General features: G+C 48.7%; 1 pseudogene; it reads right to left on the minus strand.

The window, feature by feature from the left end:
- Positions 1-22,091: 22,091 nt before the first annotated feature.
- LOC132369775 (prefoldin subunit 4-like) lies at positions 22,092-22,483 on the minus strand (annotated as a pseudogene).
- Positions 22,484-25,305: the final 2,822 nt, after the last annotated feature.

The raw sequence follows: 25,305 nt of genomic DNA on the forward strand, positions 1-25,305 counted from the left end.
ACAGGGGAGCTGGTGAGGATGGCGGCTCAAAGGAGAAACGTTTCTGAGCAGCCGTACCCCTAAGCCCAGGTGGTGCCCATGCCCCCCGGTCCCAGGGCAGCCATGGTCACGCCGGGAGAGGTTGGCTCTTGCCCACTGGCCTCTCAGAGCCCGGTCCCTACCCTGTACAACCCATCCAAGGACCCCAACGCCTCCCTCCTGGGCCCAGGGCCTGCCACCAAAGTCACTTTCCCACTCAGCTCTAGGAAACCCCTTCTCCTCTGAGGGCGGTCTTGGGAGGTGGGAAGAGCCCTGGAACGTGAGCCTTGGTCCCGTCCCTGCCACTGTTCACCGCACAACCTCTTGTGTCCTCCCTCCCTCCCTCCCTCCCTCCCTGTGCCTCAGTTTTTTCATCTGTAGAAAGGGCTGGGCTTGCCCATCCAGTTCTGTGTTCTGAGCCCGCAGCAAAACTGAGCTCCACAGGCGGTGTACGGCTCATGACACGGCCTCGCCTCACACGCACTCGGTCACTCGTTCACTCGTTCTTTCATTCACTCATCCTCTCTGCCAGTCCCTCTCCTTTAGCCCGCTGTCTTTTCCTTCCTCCTTCCCTCTCTCCCTTCTTCCCTTCATCCCTTCCTCTTTGTCTCTCTTTGTCTTCCCTCCCTCCCTCCCTTCCTTCCTTCCTCTTTCTTGTCTCTGAGTGCCCACTTTGTGCCAACCTTGGACTGGGCACTGATGCTTCAGAGGTGGATCTTACAGGGTCCCTGGGTCTGGTGGGCTCAGCCCAGGACTGAGGCGTAAGGGGTGGGGACAGTAGGGGCAGATCAGACTCCTGCCATAAACGCCCCTACTCCAGGCCCGCTGGCCGTCGCTCATGCCACTTGGCCCAAACCCCATGTCTACATAGCCCTGCTTTAGGCAGTTCAGCTCTGGACACTGACCCCAAGATCCACAGAGGCTAACACTGGCATAATCAAACATGTCCCACGTTAGAGTTAGGGGTGGCCAGAGAGCCCAGAGAGGGGACAGGGACTTGCCCAAGGTAACACAGCCAATCATAGCCTGATTCACTTCCTCCTTTGCCTTGGTCCGTCCTGGGGGGCTGGAGGTTGTACAAATCCCACACCTGGGGTGAGGGCAGCCTCAGCCAGCCCTCTGCCAGACCAGGGAAAATCTGGCGATGGCCAGTCAGAGTGAGGTCACTGATAGGATCCATGTGTTCAGGCCCTGTCCCACCACAGCCCTTCCCACCCAGCTCCAGGAGGCCCTGGGCAGTAAGGGGGAGAGGGCTGAAGTATGTCAGTCAGGCACTGAGCCCAGAGATGATGAATGCTGAGGTCAAGGCCGAAAAACAGGAGAGAAAGTGGTCCCCACCCTGCCACCTTACATCTCCTGATAGGGGAAAGGGGTGAACGGGGAGGGGCTCTGGAAAGATCAAGCCTCAGACTGGAGTGGTATCAGCCTGATGTTGCTGGATGCATGTAGTCTCCACGGCCTCAGGCAAGCCTGGACGCAGTCCTTCGAAGTTGCCTAGCCAGTCCCCGAACTCTATAAGCCAGTTCCTAGCAATAAGTCTCATAATGTGTATCTCCTGCCGGTTCTGCCTCCCTGATGGAGCCCTGACCGACGCACCATCCGTGGTGGAGACGATGTGCATGCACCATTTTTAAGTAACGTTCCTTCCCAAATGCTTTTCCATGTTGCAACCATGTTTTCATTTTTGGCTGCAGGATATTCTATCTTGTGAATGCACCATAATTTACTAAGCCAATCGCCTCTTGCTGGACATTTAGATTACTTCTAAATATCTATATCTATCTTTATCTAAATATATATTTCTAAAATTCATATCTCTCTCTCTCTCTCTACCTATCTCTCTACTTTTTTTAACTTTCATGAACATTTTTGTATAGTTTGAAAGTTTTTCTCAAGAGGAATTTCCAGGCATGGGGCTCTGGCTGTGTGGACTCCCCGCGCATATCAGCCCAGCTTCAGCCTCTCTCCTCCCCTCTCTCTACTTCAGGGCTTCCTCCAGTGCCAAGGAAGCCTGTGCAGGGAAATGCCAGAGACTTCATACCCCCCCACCCTCAATCGTGAGGGGTGGAAGCTGGATCAACACCCAGTCTTCAGCTCCCCGTTTGAAAATTCTGGTGTGTGTTCTCTACACCCGCTCAAAAGGCACCGGGTGGGATTGAGCTCAGGTGCCCACAGCGGTGTCCTGCTCATCAGAGGCACTTTCCTGGGCTCTCTCCCTCCCCGGTCTTGTTTCTCTGTCCCTCACTGTGTTTCCTGGCGTCACCTCCTGAAGGAACTACCTGTACCCGAGTTCTTGGCTCCTAGTCTACTTTAGGGGAACCCGGTTTAGGATGGGAGTTTTGGACACTTTTTTTTTTTTTTTTTTTTTAATTTTATTTATTTATTTATTTATTTTTGACTGTGTTGGGTCTTCGTTTCTGTGCGAAGGCTTTCTCTAGTTGCGGCAAGTGGGGGCCACTCTTCATCGCGGTGCGCGGGCCTCTCACTGTTGCGGCCTCTCTTGTTGCGGAGCACAGGCTCCAGACGCGCAGGCTCAGTAGTTGTGGCTCACGGGCCCAGTTGCTCCGCGGCATGTGGGATCTTCCCAGACCAGGGCTCGAACCCGTGTCCCCTGCATTGGCAGGCATATTCTCAACCACTGCGCCACCAGGGAAGCCCCTTGGACACTTTTAAAAGACCCAGTGGGAAAGGGGCCATATCAGCTCAAGCTTCTTCTCAAACTACCTTGAATCCACTTGCACCGCACACCATTCTCCGACTTTGGGACGCAGCGTAGGAGAGAGAGCATGGGCTTTGGAGCCAGGCAGCCCCAGTGACAACCCCAAGTGCCATCCCTGGGCAGGTCACTTCACCTCCGTGAGCCTCGATTTCCTCATCTGAAAATGGGGCAGCAGGGCTGTACGTCAGGCTACCTGTAGCTCCAGGTCTAAAAGGAACTATAGTCCCACTGCCTCCCTCCTACCCCTGGCCCTGCTTCCTCTTCGTGGCTGGCTGAGTGAAGCTGTGGCCAAAAGCCACATCCTTAACCCTTTCCTGTCCTTGAACAACTACCACTTACGATAACCCAGGCGCTGTGCCAGGGCCACACACTGGCAATGTCATTTAATCCCCAACAACCCCATAAAGCAGGTACAATGATTGTACCCATTTCGTCAATGAGAAAACTGAGGTGTAGAGAAGAGGGGACTTGCCCAGCCATGTGGTTGGTATGAGGCAGAGCCCTGATTCACATCCGGATCTCTCTGACTCCTGAGTCCGTATTCTTGAGCATCACACAGCCTGCCTCTCACCCTCATCCTTTGGAAAGAAGAGGGGATTCCTTGGAGCTGACTCAGGGCCTGGGGCAAGGAAGCCACATCCCTGGGGGCTGCTGGGAGGGAGAAAGTGATGCCGGGCAAATTCCCACACAGCGTGGAGGTTCTAAGCAGCTAGACAGCTGGGGTTTGGAGGAAGGGGCTGCAGGCTTCGTTGCCACATTTGGATCGTTGGCAGGGTCGAAGCTGCCTGGGAGGCTGCATGACGCGTGGGGAACTGGGGAGAAGTGAGTGAGGCCACCCTGAGTGGGTTCTGGAACTCAGGAGCTGCCTGGGAAGCAGACATTCTTCAGTGGCTGAGGTTGAGTGGAATTCAGTGGGAATTCTAAAAGCTGTTTTTCCTGGGAGCCTCCAAGAAGATGCCCTGGAAATGGCCTTTCCAAGTTGTAGAGCAGCGTCACCCGATAAAATGTAATGCGAGCTACATATGTAATTAAATTTCTCTAGTAGCCGCATTGAGAAAGTTAAAAAGAAACAAGTGAACTTAATTTTAATAATAATATATTTTATTTAACCTAATATATCCAAACTATTAGTCATTTCAGCATGTAGTTAATATTAATTAATTGAAAGTAAAAATCATTAATGATATATTTACATTTTCGTATTGTCTTTCTTTGAAATTTAGTGTAAAATAATAATAATAAAATACAGCACATCTTGATTCAGACAAAATATCATTTCAAATATTGAATAGCTGCAGGTGGCTAGTGGCTACGAAGGTAGAGAGCATGGTTATAGAGCCCAGGGATGATCTGAGGTTGCTGGCTTTCCACGCAGGAGTGAAGAGGGCCAACGATGGTGCCAGGTGCCGGCCAGGCTGGAAACCCAGAGCTAACAATAAGAATCTAAGTACTGGTTATATATCATTCGATCCTCTCAACAACCTTGTGAGTTTGTACTATTAGCCTCGTGAGCTGGATGAGGAAGCCAGCTCAGAGAAGTCAAGTGACTTGCACAAGGTCACACGGCAGGATAGGGATTTAGTCACCCCTCAGAACTGAGAGGCGGTGGAGCCCACCCCACCCCAGAGGCACAGAAGAGCAAAGGAAGACTCCCCACGCCAGAACTGATGAACTCACTGATCTTCTCGCTGGCTCACCAAGAGAGGGACAGGCACACCCAGGGAGAGCCCTTCAGTCACCCTTCCTTCATATGGAAGTGGGAGAACCAAGAGACAGCTGGGCAGCAACAGCTTTTTCTCCTTCATCTTGCCCTGTCAAAGGCTGCTATGGGTGGTGCCAGGTGGACCGACCGAGGATGCGGCTTTTCTCCTTCTTTTCCCACTCTCCTACACACATGCACACACATAGGCACGAACACGGCAGAGCAAAGGGTGCCATTCAACCTGAATAGGGGACTAGGTGGGCAGCTCCATTCAGCAGAGGCACATGGTGAGAGACTCACATAAGATCCAAAGTGCACTGACCATCTCCCAACCTCAGATACACAGCTTCTGTCTCCTGGGCATCCAGCCCGCTTCAAGCCCTGTATGGGTCCCAAACGTGGAATCTGGCCAGTCTGCCCTTCCCTCCCATCCCCCAGGACCTCTGCTGCTCTGGCCTGGACCTCAGAAAGGGAGGCTTGGTCCAATGTTGCAGTTTGAGGAACATGTCCCTTTTACGTCCCACCAAGCCTCCAGCATCCCTGCAAAGTCCATGGAAATTCTAGGATCCAAGATATCAGTTGATCCTACCCCACCTTATTATTCACGTGTGGGAAGAGACCTGCCCACTGCACAGTGTGTCCCCCAGAGGCAGGGGATGTCTTTGGCACAACTTTCCTGCAGATGGCAGTAGGAGGAGAGAGGCCTGGAGAGGAAACTGAGGGTGGGAGAGCATCGTGTGAGGATTGGGTTAGCCCAGATCACTCTGCTCCTGCCAGGGCCACAGATGCTACCTTCTGGCTTGTCCACATTGGTACATACAGCTTCCCACCTCATCCTCTTCTCACCCTGACCTATCCATGGGTACACACTGTTCAGAGCAATGCCATTCACATCCATTGGTTCAGCCAAGATTACCGGAGAGGTTAACTCTGCAGGGATTTGTGCCCGTTATACTAATGGGGAGACCGAGGCCCAGAAAGGGAAGGGACTTGGTTCCCTGATCGCTACAGGATGTTGGTCTTGGGAGTCTGTCCTCAGCCTCCCGCTAGCTCTCACTGGACAAGTCATGGAAGCCCCCTCCCCGCCCCCCGCCAAGAGGGATGCAGCATTTTGGTAGGCACAGAAGAGGAGGCAGATTTACAGAGCTCAGGGCCCAACCGTGGGCTCTGAGGTTGAAGCCACCAATGGTGGTGGACAGTGTCTGCACGGGTGATTAGACTGGCGCTGGGTCCACCATTAGCAGCAACTTCCCTCCTCCCCAGGCTGAAGGGGAGCTGAGCCAGTGACTTCAGCACTTGTGGAGGGAGCACCTCCAGCTCCCAGGGTCAGATGGGGTGAGGGGGCAAGAGGGTGGGGAGACGTAGTTGGCTTCGAGGTTTCTGATTTGAGCGGCTGAGCATGGATGGTGGTGCCCTTTGCTGGGATGTGCTTGCGGCAGTGCGCAAGGTAGGGAAGCTGAGTTTGGATCGGGCAGCATGAGTCGCAGGGGAGAGGCCCAGTAGGGAGCATGAACTGGGCAGGATCTGGGAGGCATCTCTCTGGAGGGGGCTGCAGCCTGGGTGGGTGCAATGGTGCCAGGAGTGTCACCTTCCCGGTGAGCTTTCCCCAAGGACCTGTTCAAACCACCCCCCTCCATACCTCCTACGCCCCTTCCCTGCCTCATTTTTCCCCATGGCCCTTAGACCATGCAACTTACTATCAACTTACATTTCCCTTACCTTGTTTACTGTCTGTTCCCCATGGTGGGTGGAGGTAGAGAGGGGTTTGTGTCTGTTTGTTTGTGTGTTTGTTTGTATATTTGTTTGTTTCTCTGCTGGGACCCTGTACTTAGAACATTGCATGCCTCAAAGATGCATGAATGGATGAACTCCTGAAGGGCTGAGGGCTCAGGACTGGGGTGTGCTGGGGATCAGCATTTAAGAGGTGGCAGAGAAATAAGTACCAGTCAACAAGGTCCACCGCACCCAGGTAACCTCCGGAAAGTCACTTCGTAATCTTGGTTTTGCTCATCTGTAAAAAAGGGATGGGTTAGTTTGCTGGGGCTTCTGTAACAAAGTGCCAGAAACTGATTGGTTTTAACAACATATGTGTATTCTCTCACAGTTCTGGAGGCTAGAAGTCCAAGATCAAGGTGTCGGCAGGATTGGATCCTTCTGAGGGCTGTGAGGGAGAATCTGCTCCTTGCCTCTCCCCCAGCTTCTGGTGGTTTGCTGGTATCCTTGGCATCCCTTGGCTTGGAGAAGCATCACCCTGATCTCTGCCTTCATCCTCACGTGGCGTTTTCCCTGTGCAGGTCTATGTCCAAATTCCCCCTTTATATAAGGACACCAGTCATACTGGATTAGGGCCCACCCTAATGACCTCATTTTACCTTGTCTACCTCTGTAAAGGCTGTATCTCCAAATAAGGTTATATTCTGAGAGCCTGGAGGTTAAGACTTCATATGAATTTGCGGGTGGGGGGCGGTGGAGGGGGACAAAATTCAACCCGTAACATGAGATAATAATAATAATATAAACTTGTTGGAGGAGAGGTTTGAAGCTCAGTGCAAATTACTGTTCAGGCTAAGCACCCCTGCCTGACCATGAGGACCACGTTACAGCCTACCGAGACAGACCTGGCTGCACGTGGACTCCCATGAGGAGTTTTCATAAAATGCCGATGCCTAGGCCACACCCGGAGATTCTGGTGTAACTGGTCTGGGGTGGGGTCCTGGCTTGGGGATTTTTTTATAAGCTCCCAGGTGATGCTGACAGGCAGGTGGGATGTGTACTAAATCTGTGGATCCGTGGGCCCCGCTGCCTCATCAACAAACCCACGCTTGGTTGGCATAGCTGCCAGAGCCCTCCCCAAACCCAGGGTTGCTCGGGCAGGGCCGGTGGCGGCAGACAATGGAAAAAAGAGGCTTTGTTCCGGCCCACACCCCAGGGTGAAGCCTGTGTACCTGGGCCTGTGAGCCAGGCCTTGGCTGTGGGAGAAGTGGGAATTACAAAGTTACCGCTTTCCCGCCGACTGCCCCCAGGAAGTCCCTATCGGGAGGCCTGTGACAGGAAAGGAGATGGAGCCTTCCGGGCCTTGTGATTTTAAGGTGAAACCTGGGGGAGGTCAGAGCATGGGATGGTGAAAGGGGAGGAGGGGAGGGCAGACCCCCAGAAGGGGAGAGAGAAAGACTGTGTGAGGCAACAGGGCGTGGTGTGGCATTCAAATCCCAGCCTCACCACCTACCAGCAGTGTGATCTTTCACGAGTGGATAACTTTTCTAAGCCTCAGCTTTCACATCTGTAAAATGGAGATTGTAGATATAATAACTAAATCGTTATTATATTATATTATATTAGTTATTTAGTTATTATAATAACTAAATCGTGTGTGTGTATGTGTGTGTGTGTGTGGTGGTGGTGCTATTGTGAGAAGAAACATCAGAACTGGCCAAAACAGTCCTTTACCTTAGTTTCAATCCTATCCTCTGCCCACGAGTTGAGTCCATCTCTCTGCTCAGCACCTCCCCACCCCCACTGGGGACATGGGCCCGGGGTCCCACCGTCCACCCTGCGCGGAGCAGGTCGCTTGTGGTTTCACACCTGGCTTCTCCCCACAAGACCGAGGACCTAGAGGGAGGGGCCTGGGGCTTGTGCTTCTGTGTCCTGGACCGAAGGCTTATGCTCACCAACAGCAGGTCCCTTCTGAGAACCCCAGCTCCGTGGAGATAAGCATCTCTATAGGTTCTCAAGAAGTACCACACAGAAGCGACAGCCCATTTTGTGTGATGTCTACCACACACTGTTCCAACAGGTGCTGGGAGGGTTTGGCTGAGGGACGGACAGACGGACGTAGGAGCAGCATTTCCTGGCAGGGCCGCCCCACCATGGTCTCTGTTTACACAAGACCCTGTTCGCTGAGCAGCTGTGCTCTTCTTTCCACGTGCACTCCCCTCCTTGGCTCGCCACAAAAACCTTCTGGGGCGGCTGCTTTGCAGATGAGGAGACAGAGCTTGTAGGAGGCGGGCACTTGTCCCAGCATGTCTATACCGCAGGCCACTCCCGCCCTACCCTCTGCCGGGCACAGGGCCCCGGGAATACCATCCTGTCCCTGCAGGCCCAGCACTGTACCACCCTGTCTGGGCCTGGCTCTGACCTCCCACCAGACTGGGAGCCTGCAGAAGGAGGACCGGTCCCACACAGCCAGCCCAGCATAGGGCCCAGCACAGACAAAGGTTCATTAAGCACAGGAGTGAATGGATGAACGGATGAGAGAAAGCTAGGACCTCTGTCCTCGAGGGGCCTGTGGCCTGGTGGACAAGCACACGAGATGCTCAGGGAGCAGAGGACCTTGGGAAGCACTGGCTTCCCCCTCCGCACACATAGGGAACTGCTCACCCAGCCTCTTGGTCCAGGTGAGGTGAGGGGAGGCCAGAGGTTGATAACAGACAAGAAGGGGCTTTCGGTACCACGAGAGAAAGTGCCCCGCTGTGCACTCCTTTTGTACAAGCAGGAAGCGGCGTCCAGGAGGGGCAGGGATGTGGCCAAGGCCACAGCTAGTCAACGGCAGAGAATTTTCAGGGTCCAGTTTCCCAGCTCCCTGTTGGCTGGCGTCCTCTCCTTCATGCCTCATTGCCATGGTTGTACCATAATTATCGTAATCATTACACGCAATGTAGCCCTTTAGGAAGTGTCCTTGAGGGGCTGGCCTGTGCCAATGTGGGAACAATACCAGCCACTGCTGGGTGCACCCCACCTGACCCAGGAAGCGTGGCCCACACCCACCTCCTTTACTCTCACAGCAAGCAGTGAGACACAGCGTGCTTCCTGGTGTGTGAAGGAGCAGCTGAAGCTCAGAGGCAGAGCACTTATGCTCCTGGGGGCACATGGCCAAGAAAAAGAAAAAAACAGCCAAGAGTTTGGGATGACTGAAAAGTCCTGGAGAGGGAGGGTGGTGATGGTTGCACAGCAGTGTGGATGTACTTAATGCCTCTGAGTTGTGGCTAAAAAGGGTTAAAATGGTAAATTCTATATTATGTATATTTTACCGCAATTTGAAAAAAAATGGCCAAGGTGGGGTTTGTACCTGGGTCCATGGGGCACCGCTCTTGGGGTCCTTTCCCTTCTGCAGGGTGGGGAAATTTCACCCACTCAGGACACTTTGGTAACCCAGGCTGCGCTCTACCCCTTCCCTCTTCAGCAAATCTTGTCCTGGTTCCCGCTCTGTGCCGGGGCCCTGGTTGGGTGCTGGTGACACAGGGATGAGGCCCAACCCTCCCAGAGCGCAGCACAGAGGCCAATCCAAGACATGGAGCAGCCCAGACAGGGGCAGGATGGGGACTACCATGCATCTGCAGGCCTCCAGGCTGGGCTGGAAACAAAAGATGAACCCATCAGGGTAAATAAGATGTTCAAAAATGCAGCAGTACACAGCCAGGCCAGGGAGGACCACTCAGTTGGCTCCAGGGCCAGGATTCCGAGAAAGGAGATGAGGCCTGGGGTGAGGTCCCCAACCTCAGTGCAAGACAAGGAGCCTGAGCACAGAGGCCTGCAAACCTAGATTTGAGCCCAGCTCTGCCCCTCACCTGTGGCAGGTCATTTCCACTCCGAGCCTCAATTTCCTCAGGGTGAGACCTGCTTCGTCTGAGGCTTGTGAGCATTGTACTTGTGCACGTACATTGCCCAACTCTAAACTGAATCTTTCCGCCCTCCTCTGCCCCTCACCCTAACCCGCATCCTCTGTCTTAGCTTTGAGACCCCCTGAGCAGAAGACAGCAGGGGGCTTTGAGCAGCTCTGGCTCCGGTCCCCTGTTCCAGGACTGGTTATGGGCTCCCCCCACCCGGCCCCAGCTTGGCTCCTCATATGTGCCAGGGGGCCTTCCCTGATGTGCATTTATTTCATCCTCTAGTGCGGTGGGGATTATTAACATCTATTCTACAGAAAAGGAAACTGGGGCTCAGAGAGCAACTTCCTCAGTGTGTCAGGGCTGCCTGACTCCCAAACCCTGACCTTCTCACTCCCCATCTGTTTGGGTCACCTGCAGTGGACCCTGGCCCCCGAGGGCCACTGCCCTCCATCCTTCTGCCACACTTCATTCTGGGAGATGGACTCAGCCGTGCAGCTCGGCCTGCTGTCCAGGCTTTTACCTGCACAAATTTCCCACAGCCCTCCTGTGTGGCTGCACTAACCGAGCGCACCTACAGAGGCCCCAGCTCACCTGGACGGACACCACTGGTGACTGGGTGCTGCTGGGTCCTTAACTGCCCGCTCTGGTGAGTGAATCTCAAGGGGAGGGACTTGGTCCGTCCTTGCCATGCCATTTCCTGAGTGTATGGCATGTACTCTGGGCTCCATAAACGTTTGAGGGAATGAAGGATGAATGACCCAGTGCAATATCCCTGGCGCCTACAGCCAACACTGTCTGTGCGGGACCACGCCACCCCCAGAGCCAGAGCCAGGGCCCTGCCCTAGAGGAGTGACCAGGACAGTGTCTGCAGCTGGGTTCTCATGTCGGGGAGAAAGTGGAGGCCTGGAGCAGGTTCGGAGGAAGGGCAGGAGGCTGAGGTGAAACCACAACTAGGGAGGACAATTAGGAGAGGTGGGGTGGCAGGGTGTGATCCTGGAGAAGACTCCCGAGGGCCCATTCATCCATTCATTCATTCACTAGTTTGTTCCACAAACTTTCCTGAGCAGTCTCCCCAGCCACGCCGTGCCGGACTCTGGGGCACAGAGAGGAAGCCAGCCCATCCCCGCCCCGGGGAACTCCCGGAGCCCTCCCCCAACACTGCTGTGCGTGGAGCCTGGGCTGGGGCCGGGGAGCCTAGACCAAATCGTCTGGCTGACAGGCTACAGGGATTGGGCAGGGGGCCCAGGGATGCCCTTAATTAAGATTAAGCAGCCAGTGGATGGTGACAGCACCATAGAGCTGGGGAACATGAGGAAGAGCGTGGGCAAGGCAAGAGATCTGCGTGGGGCACATGGAATTTGAGGTGCTGCTCAGGCATCAGGGGGCCTTCAAAGAGGATGAGAGAGGTGGTCAGGAGACCCACGGAGGACTCCAGGCCAGAGGCAGAGCCTTGGGAACTGTTGGGGTAGAGCGGGCTCCGATGCCCCCTTGCAGATGAGGGGTCGAGGGAGCGTAGGGAGAAGAGTTGACAACCCTGCCTGGGAGGAAGCCCCTCCCCCAGGGGAGCCCAGGCCACTTCCTCCCTCCGCCTGGAGCGTGGTGGATAAGGGCCGGCCTCCAGCCTTGAGGCAGTGGGGCCTTCCTGCTCAGCAGCATGCGAAGGAAATAACTTTATTAGCTCGTGGATGAAAAACAGGAAACGTATGCTGTGACTCGGGCACCAGCCGAGTTTCACTCACATCTAGTTTCTAGGAAACAGTTATGTGGCCTCAGACTAGTGGGGTTTTCTCAGCCAAGTCTTTCTGGAAACGCCATGCTTTTCTCAGGAAAAACCATGTCCTGTAGGCCCCCCAGACTGAGGGGTAATAGCGAGAAGAGACCTCATTTCCCTTCCCAGTCCCCTACCCCCAGCAGGCCTCGAGAGACCTGAGGTTGACAATGGCTGGTTTCCTGAGCACCTACTATGTGCTATACGGTAGAAATAAGTTGAATACATCAGTCATCACAACAGCAAGATGAAGACTGTTAAAGTAAGTTAAAAAAAAATAGCTGTAAGAACACAGAAAATTCAAAGGATGGAAGAGACAAATATTAACTAAAAGCTATCTGGTGTAGCCACATTAATATCTGAGTAAACAGACTTCAAGACAGAAACATTACGAGAGATAAAGTGGGCCATCACAAAATGACTGAAGTTTCAATTAACCAGGAAGATATAAAACTCTTTAATTCATACACACATAAAAACATGGCTTCAAAAAAGACATATATAGTGGGAGATCTATCAGGATTTGTTAGATCATGTAAAAAAAAATCATCAGTAAGACTTTAGTGACCTAATGCTTGCACTTAGAATCCTGCATCCAATGACTGGACAATAAACCCAATTTTAAAGCACATATAGACCACCTTTGCCTACTGATAATAGACTGGGCTATAAAACAAGTATCAATAAATTCCAAAGAATCACATAAGCCGTGTTCTCTGACCACAGTGTTCAACATTAGAAAAATCTATAAATGAATTGCTTTTATTAACAGATTAAAGGAAAAATTAGAATTATATCAATAAATTAAATATATAGAAAACATTTATAAAAGTCAACATTCGTTCACGGTTAAAATAAAACTCTTAGCAATTAGTAACATAAACTTTCTAAACCTGATATCTACCCAAAAAACCTACAGAAAACATTTTACTAAATTCTGAAACATTAAAAGTATTTCTTTTAAAAACAGGAATAAGATAAAAAAGAGTACTTATAGCCGTTTCTATTCAACATTACACTAAAAGTTCCAGAAAACACAATAAGACAAAAGAGAAATAAAATTATAAGGATCAAAAAGGAAGAAACAAAACTGTGTTATGATTTAATATGATTTTCTACCTAGAAAAGCAAAATAATCTAGTCAAATTATTAGACTTAGTAAGAGAGTTTAGCAATTTGTCTGATGTAAAATCAATATACAAAAGTAAATTGCATTTTTTTTTAATTTATTTATTTATTTTTGGCTGTGTTGGGTCTTCGCCTCTGTGCGTGGGCTTCCTCTAGTTGTGGCGAGCGGGGGCCACTCTTCATCGCGGTGCGTGGGCCTCTCACTATCGCGGCCTCTCTTGTTGCGGAGCACAGGCTCCAGACGCGCAGGCTCAGTAATTGTGGCTCACAGGCCCAGTTGCTACGCGGCATGTGGGATCTTCCCAGACCAGGGCTCGAACCCGTGTCCCCTGCATTGGCAGGCGGATTCTCAACCACTGCACCACCAGGGAAGCTCTAAATTGCATTTTTATATACTACCATTTTTTAATTTTCTCAGTTAGAAAATACACTTTAAAAAGGATATGACTTGTACTCACAATGAAAATATGCAATATCTTGGAATAAATCTAACAAAACTTGTGCAAGACTTAATAAAACTTCATTGAAAGACATTAGAGGAGACTTAAATAAACAGAGATGTACACCACATTCATTAATAAAAAGCCTCGCTATCTTGAAGATGTCAGTTCTCTCCAAATTGACCTGTAGATTCAATGCAATCCCAATCAAAATTCCCAGTAAACTTTTTCACTGGGAAAGAACTCATCTTGCTTGTATTTTCTCCTGTTTCCTCATGATTAGATGCATAAAGAAAAATAAAGGTCCAAGACAGGCTCCCACTGACCAAATATGGGGTCATCTGAACCTCATAATAATGACACATCTATTGAAATACATAAAGATCAATAAGTTCATAATAATACTTGTACTTATCATAACTAGACTTATCATGGTGATCAGTTTGAAATGTATAGAAATATTGAATCACTAGGTGGTGTAACAGGAACTAACGTAGTGTTGTAGGTCAGTTATACTTCAAAACCAAACAAACAAATGCATAGAAAAAGAGATCAGATTTGTGGTAACCAGAAGTGGGGGATAGGGGGAGAAGGAGTTGGATGAAGGCAGTCAAAACATACAAACTTCCAGTTACAGGATAAATAATACTAGGGATGTAATGTACAACACAATAAATAAAATTAACACTGCTGTATGTTATATATGAAAGTTGTTACAGTAAATCTTTTTTTTCTGGCCTCACCCCGAGGCTTGTGGTATCTTAGTTTCCAAACCAGGGATCAAACCTAGGCCCTGGCAGTGAAAGTGCCGAGTTCTAACCATTGGACCACCAGGGAATTCCCTAGAGTAAATCTTAAGAGTTTTCATCACAAGAAAAAAATTTTTTTTCTATTTCTTTAATTAGGTTTCTATATGAGATGACGACTATTCACTAAACTTATGGTGATAATCACTTCATGCTATATGTAAATCAAAACATTATGCTATATACCTTAAACCTTAGAAGAACTGTATGTCAATAAAACTGGAAGAAAAAAAGTCTTACTGATCACGTTTGGAGGATGCTAGAAAAACGAACTCATTATTATGAAAGCTGACAAGTAAAGGGAAAGACTCATTTATGCTGACTTGCTATTTAAACTGTACCTCAAAGAAATGAACTCCTGTATCTGATGAAAAGGAAGTTTTTAGTTTTGTTTAGAATAAAAGAATTCTAGCTAATAAACAAAGAAAGAATAATAGAATTAGAATGTCACCGTTTTGCATTTCCTTAGAAAATGCCTGATTACAGGATGGGGACAGGAAAAGTACAAGATGTGCCTGGAAGATCTTGTTGTGCCAGAAAGTACGGAAGTATTCAAGAATGACGGGGACTTTTCAAAAGGATACACAACCCAGCTTGAAGGGACTGGTCAAGTTAGGGATAATTTGAGCACGAAACTGAATACTGATAGTAAGAAATTATAGCCCACTGAATGAAACAGAAAACCATAAGTCCATACTGATATAAACAAACGAATAAATTGAAAGTTTGATGAGGAATGAGACATTTGCACAGTTTCAAAGTATCTCTCTATAAAATCACAAAGGAGAAAGGAATAACTTCACCGTGGAGAAGACTGGCAGACATCACCTTAATCCTCATCAATAAAGGGGCCAGTCAAAATCACACGCCATCTGAAGACGCCATGAGAAAACCACAGTGTCACTTCCGTGCTATTCCTGCAAACGATGAATAATCGTAAGGAAACGTCAGACAAATTCCTACTGAGGGAGATCTAGAAAATCACTCCCAAAATGTCAAGGTCTTAAAAGTCAAAAGTTGAGGAACTTTTCCAGACTGAAGGAGAGTAAAGAGACATGACAGCTAACTACAGCGCGTGTGCCTAAGCTGGGTCCTCCGGCTATAAAAGACACTATTCGGGCAACTGGTCACTTGAATGAGGTCTGAGGAGTAAATGGTAGCAATGACTCCATTAGCCCCCTGGTGTTGACGGTTGTACTGTAGCTACAGAGGTGATGGTCCTTGTTTGTAGAAAACATTACAGACTCGGGGGGTGATGGGAAACCAGGTCCACAACTCACTCTCCAAACGTTCACGGGAAGGAAAGTTCTTTGTAACGCACTTGTCACTTTTCTGTTCCTGATTGTTTCAAAATTAAAAAGAAAAGTATAAGAGACAGAATCAAAGGCAATGTCTGGATCTTATTTTGGATCCTTATTCAAGCAAATATATATATTTAGAGAGAATATACATATACATGAATATACATATTGAATATACGTATTATATACTATATTTTATATATATGTACATAAGTATAATACATATGTAAAAAGACAACCAGTAAAGTTTGATACATGAGATATTTGATTATATTAGAAAATCATTAATTTTTAAGGTGTGAAACTGTTTATCTTTTGGAAAGACTTGCTGAAGTATCCACAGGTGAAATTATATGAGGTTTGGCGTCTGCTTCAGATTAACTTGGGGTTGGGAATCTAGACGGAGCACAGTGAACCATGAATTGATAATTGTTGAAGGTGGTCAGGGTTCATTATACCATTCATTCCACTTTTACGTATGTGTGAAATGTCCTTAATTTCTTTTTAATTTCCAAAGAAAAGGTAATAAAAAACTCATGTAGTAAATACGGGACAAAGATGGGTGGTGGATCCACAGTGTCTGTTATGTTCTTTGCTCTATTTTTACTGTATCTGTCTAGTTCTCTTCTTGAAAACACCGTGTGCTGGTGACTGTGATCCCACAGTTGATGTGCCCCAGGGCTAGTAAGAATGTAAATGGGGGGCTTCTCTGGTGGCGCAGTGGTTGAGAATCTGCCTGCCAATGCAGGGGACACGGGTTCGAGCCCTGGTCTGGGAAGATCCCACATGCCGTGGAGCAACTAGGCCCGTGAGCCACAACTACTGAGCCTCCCAAACTCTCAAACTCTCACTATACAAACAGCTATATAAATTTCTCTGTTACACAAATTTTAAGGTGAATCATTCAGATTAATAGTGATACTAGTATTATTTTAAGAGAGCTTTATTACAAATGGGTGGGGCTAAGAATTTTTTAAATGACCTTTAAAAAGTACCCCAAAATATAACAAAGACATTTCAAAAGAAGAAGAAGATGTGGATGGGGAAGTTTTGCTCTACCAGATATTAAGACTTACCCTAAATCTCCAGCAATTAAGACTGTAAGGTATTGCTGCAGAGGCAGATAAGAGACAGAGACAGTACTGCAGAGCAATAAAGGATGCTGAGCGGTTGCTTATCTATATTTTAAAAACAAAACTGTTTTGTTTTGTGCCCTACCTCACACCCTACACAGAAATCAATTTTAGATGAGTTAAAGATGCATGTGGATAAATTTGACAACATTAAAACTAAGACCTTCTGTTTTTTAAAAGATACCATAAAGAATATGAAAAGGGCTTCCCTGGTGGCGCAGTGGTTGAGAATCTGCCTGCTAATGCAGGGGACACGGGTTCGAGCCCTGGTCTGGGAAGATCCCACATGCCGCGGGGCAACTAAGCCCTGAGCCACAACTACTGAGCCTGCGCGTCTGGAGCCTGTGCTCGGCAACGGAGAGGCCGCGACAGTGAGAGGCCCGCGCGCCGGGATGAAGAGTGGCCCCCACTCGCCGCAAATGGAGAAAGCCCTCGAACAGAAACGAAGACCCAACACAGCCAAAAATAAATAAATAAATAAATAAATTTATTAAAAAAAAAAAAAAAAGAATATGAAAAGACTAAGCCTCTAACTAGGAAACATATTTGCAAAATACATAACAAATTTATCAGTAGCCCAACCTATCTTTCTATTTTTATATCTATATAAACATTTATGACTTCCCAAAAAGCAATAAGAAAGAGACAAATATCTGCACAGAATGTCCATCCACTCCTTCACATATACACCCTATGATGTGGCCCTCACTCCTTGGAAGCAGCCCCTCCTGAAGACTCACTCTGGCTGGGAGTTCTTCCCCTCGTGGAGCTGAGACTTGAGCTCTGCTCTCCCACAGGTTCCAGTCTGCCTGCTTCCTGAGGAGGCCAAGGGGGACACCAGGCAGACCTCAGCAATGGGAGTCTACCAGGGCCGCCATAACAAAGGACCTCAAACCGGATGGCTTAAAACAACAGAAATGTATTGTCTCACAGTTACAGAGACTAGAACTCGAAAATCTAGGTGCTGGCAGTCATGGTCCCTCCAAAGCCTCCAGAGGAGGAGCCTTCCTTGCCCCTCACAGCTTCTGGTAGCCCCAGGCATTCCTTGGCTTATGGCAGCATAACTCCAATCTCTGCCTTTGTCTTCATGTGGCAGTCTTCCCTCTTCTTAAAGGGACACTAGTCATATTGGACTAGGGCCTACCCTAACCACCTCATCTTAACTTGTTTACATCTGTTAAGACCTTATTACCAAATAAGGTCACACTGGCAGGTATGAGGGTTACGACTTCAACAGATCTTTTGTGGGGACACAATTCAACCCATAACCATACCAGCCTCATTTCTGTCTTCCTGATCAGGTCTTGGTGTCCCAGGGCCTGGGGGTCCCACAGCCAGAGGAAGAAGGGGAGAGCTCTGTGCACGAGTGAGTCCGGGGCTCATGCAATCCACCCACCAGCCTCCCCGTGGGCCCTACCAGAGCCAGCATGATGCAAAGCACGGTCTTAGAGCCACGTAATGTACAATCCAGTCCTAGGTCTACCATTTGCTGGTCGTGAAACCTTGAACTGGTCATGCCCATTCTGAGCCTCAGTTTCTTCATCTGTAAAATGGGAAGTGACAACATACCCCTCAAAGGCTTGTCGTGAGGGTCAAATGGGATGACGTTTGTGGGACTTCCTGCTATGTACCAGGCCCATGGTTGACTCTCAGTAAATATCAGTGCTCTCTCCCCCAGGTTCCAAGAACTCCTCAAGGAGAGAGGAAACCCCGCCATGCCACCCAGTGGCTTGTAAGCCATCAAAGGCAGAGTCATGTCATATACTTAAACCCCCCTAGCATGGTCTCTGCAGCCATCCAGTAGTGTCACCATGTCTGGGGTGAGTGACCCCTGGGAAAGGGCAGTCTGACACCAAGAGAAAGCCAGTCACCGCTGGGAAAGCTGTGGGAGTCTCTACACTCATGTCACGAAGCGAAGCCTTGACCCTTAAGAAAGGAGCTAAAAGGAGAGAAACCCGACTTCTCAGTGGGCGGCCAGGCCTGTTCTTGTTCCCTTTCCCCCTCTTTGGAGTCTGGCCCCATTGAGATCTGGGAATGTTTATTTTGTTTGGTGGGAAAACAGAGTAGGATAAAATATTTCCTTGCGTCTGGAGAGCTATTTTGAGCCGGGCCAGCCTGGTGATGCTCCTGGTGATGGACGCTGGCTGACCCGGGCTGGGCCCCGGCCTTCCGGCCTCTCTCCCTCCCAAGCCCCAGACTCCTGGCAGCAACACAGCTTATGGGAGCCTGGGTTCCAATTCCTGCCCAGTGACTCATCCCATGGTGGTCTTGAGGAAGCCTTTGGTACTCCTTTCACCTAATCTCCCAAAGGGGAGACTGAGACCTGTACTGCCCCCTCCTGGGGATTTTGACAGGGGAACTCAGACTGTGGGTATAAACGTGCCATAGAAATATTTAGGGAGTAGACCAAAAGGACTGCCACATAGCCTGTCCAGCTCAAGATCCCAGAGGTAGAAGGGACCTCACCAGAGGCTCCTCGGACCTCCTCTGACCTCCACACATTTAGCCGTGCCCCTTCCACGCATCTCCACTCAGTGACCACACTGTACTTCTGGAGAGCCAATCTGATCTGGTCCCAAATTTGCCTAATTCTTACCAGCTCCCACTGTTCATAGAAAAAAGTCCCCCTGCATCTGAGGTCTGCAGGCCCCACCGAGGCTGGACACCCCTCCTCCGCCTGCCCCAGCCTCCTCTTTCTTTGTGCTCTGAAGCCAGGCTGGCCTCTATCCACTCTTCAAACTGCTGACAAGTCACCCAGGAGTTTCACAGGCTTCACCTTATTTCATCCTCACCATGACCTGCAGGCAAGTGTGCCTTTCAGGGCCAAGGGTTGGGAGGAAGAGATGTTTGCAAATATGCCTGCCACACAATAGGACCTTAATAAATGTTGGGTTTCTTCCTTCCTTCTGAACGCACACCCTCTTTTTTTTTTTTTTTTTTAACAAAACCCCAATGGCGTCACATAAATCTCACTCCAGCAGCTGCTGCTGTTGGGCGGGCATGGGGGCAGGCATGGGGGCGGGCATGGGCCCAGGTGGGCCCACACCAGAGGCAAGAGCCAGGCCCCGGGACACGAGGCTCCCAGGAGCCCTGCTCGCTCATGCTTCCCGGCCTTCGCCGTAGAGCTGGGAAGCTGTGCAACGAGCTCTCACATCCTCAGCAGAGACGGGGCTCTGTCTCCTACAAAAGGCTGGAGGAGGGTCTTCCTGAGGCAAGTCCCAGCGGGAGGGAGGAGCAAATTAAGACTTCTTGATCCTGAAGGTGAAGCAGGAGGGGGTGGAGAGGAGAGTCCCAGAGAAGGGAGGAAGCGCTCCCCAGGAGGAGTTTCAGGAACCTCTGGACAGCCCGGGGTCGGGGTGCTGGGGTGAAGGGAAGGAGGCATCTTGAAGCTCCAGCCACTTACCGAAGGCCAGAGCCGGAAGCCCTTAGGGCTCCTCCAGCCTCTTGTTCTTAAAAGGTGGTCCAAGGGCCAGCAGCATCAGCAGATTCTGGAAGCTTGTTAGAAACGCAGTCTCTCAGGCCCCGCCCCCGATCTGCTGAATCAGAATCTGCCTGTGAGCAAGATCCCAGTGATTCACAAGCACATGAAAGTCTAAGAAGCACTGTTCTTGGTGATGACGCCATTTTACACTAAAGAATGGCCTTGGGATTTCCCTGGTGGCGCAGTGGTTAATAATCCACCTGCCAGTGCAGGGGACACGGGTTCGAGCCCTGTTCCGGTAAGATCCCACATGCTGCGGAGCAACTAAGCCCGTGCGCCACAACTACTGAGCCTGCACTCTAGAGCCCGCGAGCCACAACTACTGAACCCACGTGCCACAACTACTGAAGCCCGCGCGCCTAGAGCCCCTGCTCCACAACAAGAGAAGCCACCGCAATGAGAAGCCTGCGGACCGCAATAAAGAGTAGACCCCGCTCACCAAAACTAGAGAAAGCCCACACAGCAACGAAGACCCAATGCAGTCAAAAACGAAATAAATAAATAAATTTATTTAAAAAAAAAAAGAATGGCCTTGAGAGGAGAAATCCTCTCCCAGTTTCCCACAGCAAGTCAGTGACAGCCTAAGCCTAGAGCCCAGCACTCCTGGCTTCATCCCAGGTCCTTGGACTAGTTCTGCCTCATCCTGGCCTCCCATGCAGGAAGCTGTCCTTCCTACCTGAGTGTGTTCAGGACAGAAAGGACTGAAACTGGGGTAGAAGAGCCCTGGTTGGGAAGACAGGGACCTGGAGTCTGATCCTGGCTCTGTTAAGAGCTCAAGGTGTAATCTGTGCTCTTGGGGCCTCAGTTTCCCCTGTGGTCGGTCCTCTGAGATGGGCTGGAGTAGGCAATTCAACCGAGTAGTACAAACAACCATATTCATTTTCTCACAGCTGCCTGGTGAGGCAGGCAGGTCAAGAAATACCATCCCTATTCTACAGATGGGGAAACCGAGGCCCATTAGGCAGTGGCTTCTCCGAGGCTGCCAGTCCTGGCTGCCTTGCACCGTTCTGCCGAGCCCAGGCGACCCTGAAACGTGCCCCTCGAGCCAGCCTTCCTCTCTAATGGTTCTTTCAGCTCCTGTCAGTTATCAGGAGCCCTGGCTCGGCTGACAGCCAGCGTGTCTGCTGCTGATGCTTGGATGCCCACATTCCTGGGCTGTGACGGGGAGCGCACCCGGAGCCCAGGCTGGGGGCACCCGGAGGGGTTCCACTTGGCTGCAAGCCCTGGGGCCCTGCTGTCTGGGGAGTGTCAGGAAGCAAAGAACTTTCTCTCCTTCTCACTGATGGGGGCAGGGGGAGATGTCTCTAGAGGCTGATATGGCAGGAGCTGGATAGGGTGCAGGCTCAGCCGGGCCCTGAGGCAACACCCGGCCCTACGGAGGACAGACGGAGCGGCAGGGGTGGGGGAGTGCGGAGGCAGGAAGTGTGAGGGGGCAGGAATGAGGCTAGGGGTCAGTGGCTGATCAAAGGAGAGCCATCTGAGCCGCAAGACTGAAAGACCTCAGGCTAGAAAGCCAGACCTAGCTGGATTTGTGTCCAAGCTCTGACATTTCTTAGCTGTGTGACTAGGGGTGAGGCTCCCACCACCTCTGACCCTCAGTTTCTTCATCCTTAAAGTCCTTAACACAGCCTGGTACATCCATAGGAAGCCTGCAGTGGAGCCCTTCTGAAGCCAGAGACACTCAGGGTTCAGTCTCAGACTGGAATTGCATTTAAGAAGTGCACCTAAACAGATAAAGCCAATAGAATAATTTATCCTTCTTTTTTTAAAAAAGTCATTTTAAACATTATTCAAGTTTAATATAGAGAACAAACTAGTGGTTACCAGTGGGGAGAGGGAAGAGGGGAGGGGATTAAGAGATTTAAACTATTATGTGTAAAATAAGCCACAAGGATATATTGTACAACTCAGGGAATATAGTCAACATTTTATGATAACAAAAGAATTATTCAGGTTTATTAAACAAATTTTTAAGGTCTTATAAGACGTTCAACTTTCATCAGCTTCAAGGTTTATGTTGCTCCCAAATTTTGCATATAACTGAACTTTCGAATCCAACACTCACTGAACTGATTGCAGTCTGGATTCTAAGGCATCAATTTCTTCTTGTAAATTTTTCTTTGCTTCTTCTAACACTTCTTGTGCTCATTGTTGAGAATGGCTAATGAAAACATCGCCAGTTTTAAATCATTTTGATATCATTAAGCAGTCATCACCTGCAAGCATGATGTCCCCACAAGCACCTTCCAGATTTCAAAGTTGTTTCTTTTTTACTTCTATTTCTTCCTTCATTTCTGGGATTCTACTTGTATTCTGTGCAAATGTGTCTTTTGTTTGTCTTCAGAAGTAACATTGACATCTTCTGCAGCCACCTTCTTCATATGGCCGCCATCTTGGTAGAATAATCCATTCTTTACTTGATTCTGTTGAAAAGAAAAATAAATCTAAAAACACTCCATGCAATGCTCTCAGAATCCATTTTCTTCTCCTGTCCACTTCTAGCCTCTGCTTAGTTTGGCTGCTCTCACCTCAAAGGCCCTGAAAACTTCTCCAACCCCAAACTATTCAGCTCTTTCTCATTTCCCTCACCTCACCCCCAGTACTTTATTATGTGGATTAACTTGGCCTCTTGTCCAGCAATAGGGAAAATAAAGGGGAAAACTGCAGGATCCCTCATAGGATTCCCTTTGTCAGGATGGGATCCTGTGTAGTGACCCCTGTCCCATTCCAATTACTACTATTATTTAAAGCTGTGACAGGACAAAAATGATTAACATATGAGTATTCAAGAGCTTGTCCTAACCCCTGCCCACTAAAAAGACTACATTTTCCCTTCAGTTTCTGCCCATCCTTGCCTGTAAGGAGGGTCTTGCAATGCCAGGTAGACTCTTTTACTTTGGGAATGGGGAACAGAGCTGGAGGGAAAGCAGAGAGGAACCAGATCAGAGGGCAGCAGGGAGGGGGAGGGACTTGGCAAAAGAAGTTAAACCTATTTACTTTCTTAAGAATACAGGAGGGAGGTTTCACTACTGCCCAAGATGTAGAAAGCTGGAAGGAGTGGTGCCCCCATCCTCACAAGAAAAAGCCAGATAAACTACAGATAAGATTATAAAGACGCAGCTTTGGGAGTGAGGATGTGCAGGAGAGGTACTAGAGGAAAGGTACACAGTACTGTCCCCCTGCCAAGACCCTTCTCTCATCTGGAACAAAACCCTTAAGCTACTTGTGCAAAGGTAGCCAACATTTTTGTCCCCAGGGGCACAGGCGAGATCCCACTGCTGATGAGAGAAGGATAAAAGAAAACTCCCTCTACCCTGATAGAGGGCGGAAAACTGTCCCAGGCCCAGAAGTCTGAACTAATACCACTGCTAGAGGTCCCCTCCTGCTGGAGAAGGGCAGGAAATCCTATCCAGTGCAAGACTCACCACAAATATAAGGCAGAGATTGGCTTCCATGGGGAGGAGGGGCAGGAATGCTGAGACAGCCCCACCTCTGAGACCCAGGCACACAGGTCCAGCCTAAGACTCAGCCAGGAACATGACAAAGAGAACATCTCCCCACTCACTGATCCAGACGTTGGGACTATCAGAGGAGGACTTTAAAATACCTAAAAGTAATATATTATAGAATCTAGTGGAAAAGGTGGACAACACACAAGAACAGATGGAAGAATTTCAGCAAAGAGATGGAAACTCAGATTGAGTCTACTGGAAACCCTAGAAATAAAAATCACAGTATCAGAGATGACGAATTCCTTCAGTGGCTCATCAGTAGGCTGAAAATGGCTGAGGGGTGATTCAGTGAAGATAGACCAATAGAAATTACCTAAACTAAAACACAAAGAAAACAAGAGTGACAAAAAACAAACAAGCAAAACAGAGAACTCAAGAGCTGTGAGATAATATCAAACAGTTAACGTAAGTGTAATTGGAGCCCCAGAAAGGGGAGAGAGAGTGAGAGCAAGAGAGAGGGTCCTTTTATTGTTCAAGAGGAGGGTAAAGATGTTAACTACATTAGATTTTGGTAAATTCATGATGCTCTTTTAATGTCTAAAGAAACCACTAAGAAGGTAAAAACAGAGCGTATATCTTGATATGATTTCAATTTTCTTAAATTTACTGAGGCTTGATTTGTGACCCAAGGTGTGATCTATCCTGGAGAATGTTCTGTGCGCACTTGAGAAGAAAGTGTAATCTGCTGTTTTTGGATGGAAAGTCCTATAAATATCAATTAAATCTATCTGGTCAATTGTGTCATTTAAAGCTTGTGTTTCCTTATTAATTTTCTGTTTGGATGATCTGTCCATTGGTGTAAGTGAGGTGTTAAAGTCCCCCACTATTATTGTGTTACTGTAGATTTCCTCTTTTATAGCTGTTAGCAGTTGCCTTATGTATTGAGGTGCTCCTATGTTGGGTGCATATATATTTATAATTGTTATATCTTCTTCTTGGTTTGATCCCTTGATCATTATGTAGTGTCCTTCCTTGTCTCTTGTAACATTCTTTATTTTAAAGTCTATTTTATCTGATATGAGTATAGCTACTCCAGCTTTCTTTTGATTTCCATTTGCATGGAATATCTTTTTCCATCCCCTCACTTTCAGTCTGAATGTGTCCCTAGGTCTGAAGTGGGTCTCTTGTAGACAGCATATATATGGGTCTTGTTTTTGCATCCATTCAACGAGCCTGTGTCTTTTGGTTGGAGCATTTAATCCATTCACGTTTAAGGTAATTATCGATATGTATGTTCCTATGACCATTTTCTTAATTGTTTTGGATTGGTTTTTGTAGGTCCTTTTCTTCTCTTGTGTTTCCCACTTAGAGAAGTTCCTTTAGCATTTGTTGGAGAGCTGGTTTGGTGGTGCTGAATTCTCTTAGCTTTTGCTTGTTTGTAAAGCTTTTGATTTCTCCATCGAATCTGAATGAGATCCTTGCTGGGTAGAGTAATCTTTGTTGTAGGTTCTTCCCTTTCATCACTTTAAGTATATCATACCACTCCCTTCTGGCTTGTAGAGTTTCTGCTGAGAAATCAGCTGTTAACCTTATGGAAGTTCCATTGTATGTTATTTGTTGTTTTTCCCTTGCTGCTTTCAATACTTTTTCTTTGTCTTTAATTTTTGCCAGTTTGATTACTATGTGTCTCGGCTTGTTTCTCCTTGGGTTTATCCTGTATGGGACTCTCTGCACTTCCTGGACTTGGGTGG

The sequence above is a fragment of the Balaenoptera ricei genome, chromosome 8 (assembly GCF_028023285.1).
Source record: "Balaenoptera ricei isolate mBalRic1 chromosome 8, mBalRic1.hap2, whole genome shotgun sequence".
In the NCBI taxonomy this organism is placed as follows: Eukaryota; Metazoa; Chordata; class Mammalia; order Artiodactyla; family Balaenopteridae; genus Balaenoptera; species Balaenoptera ricei.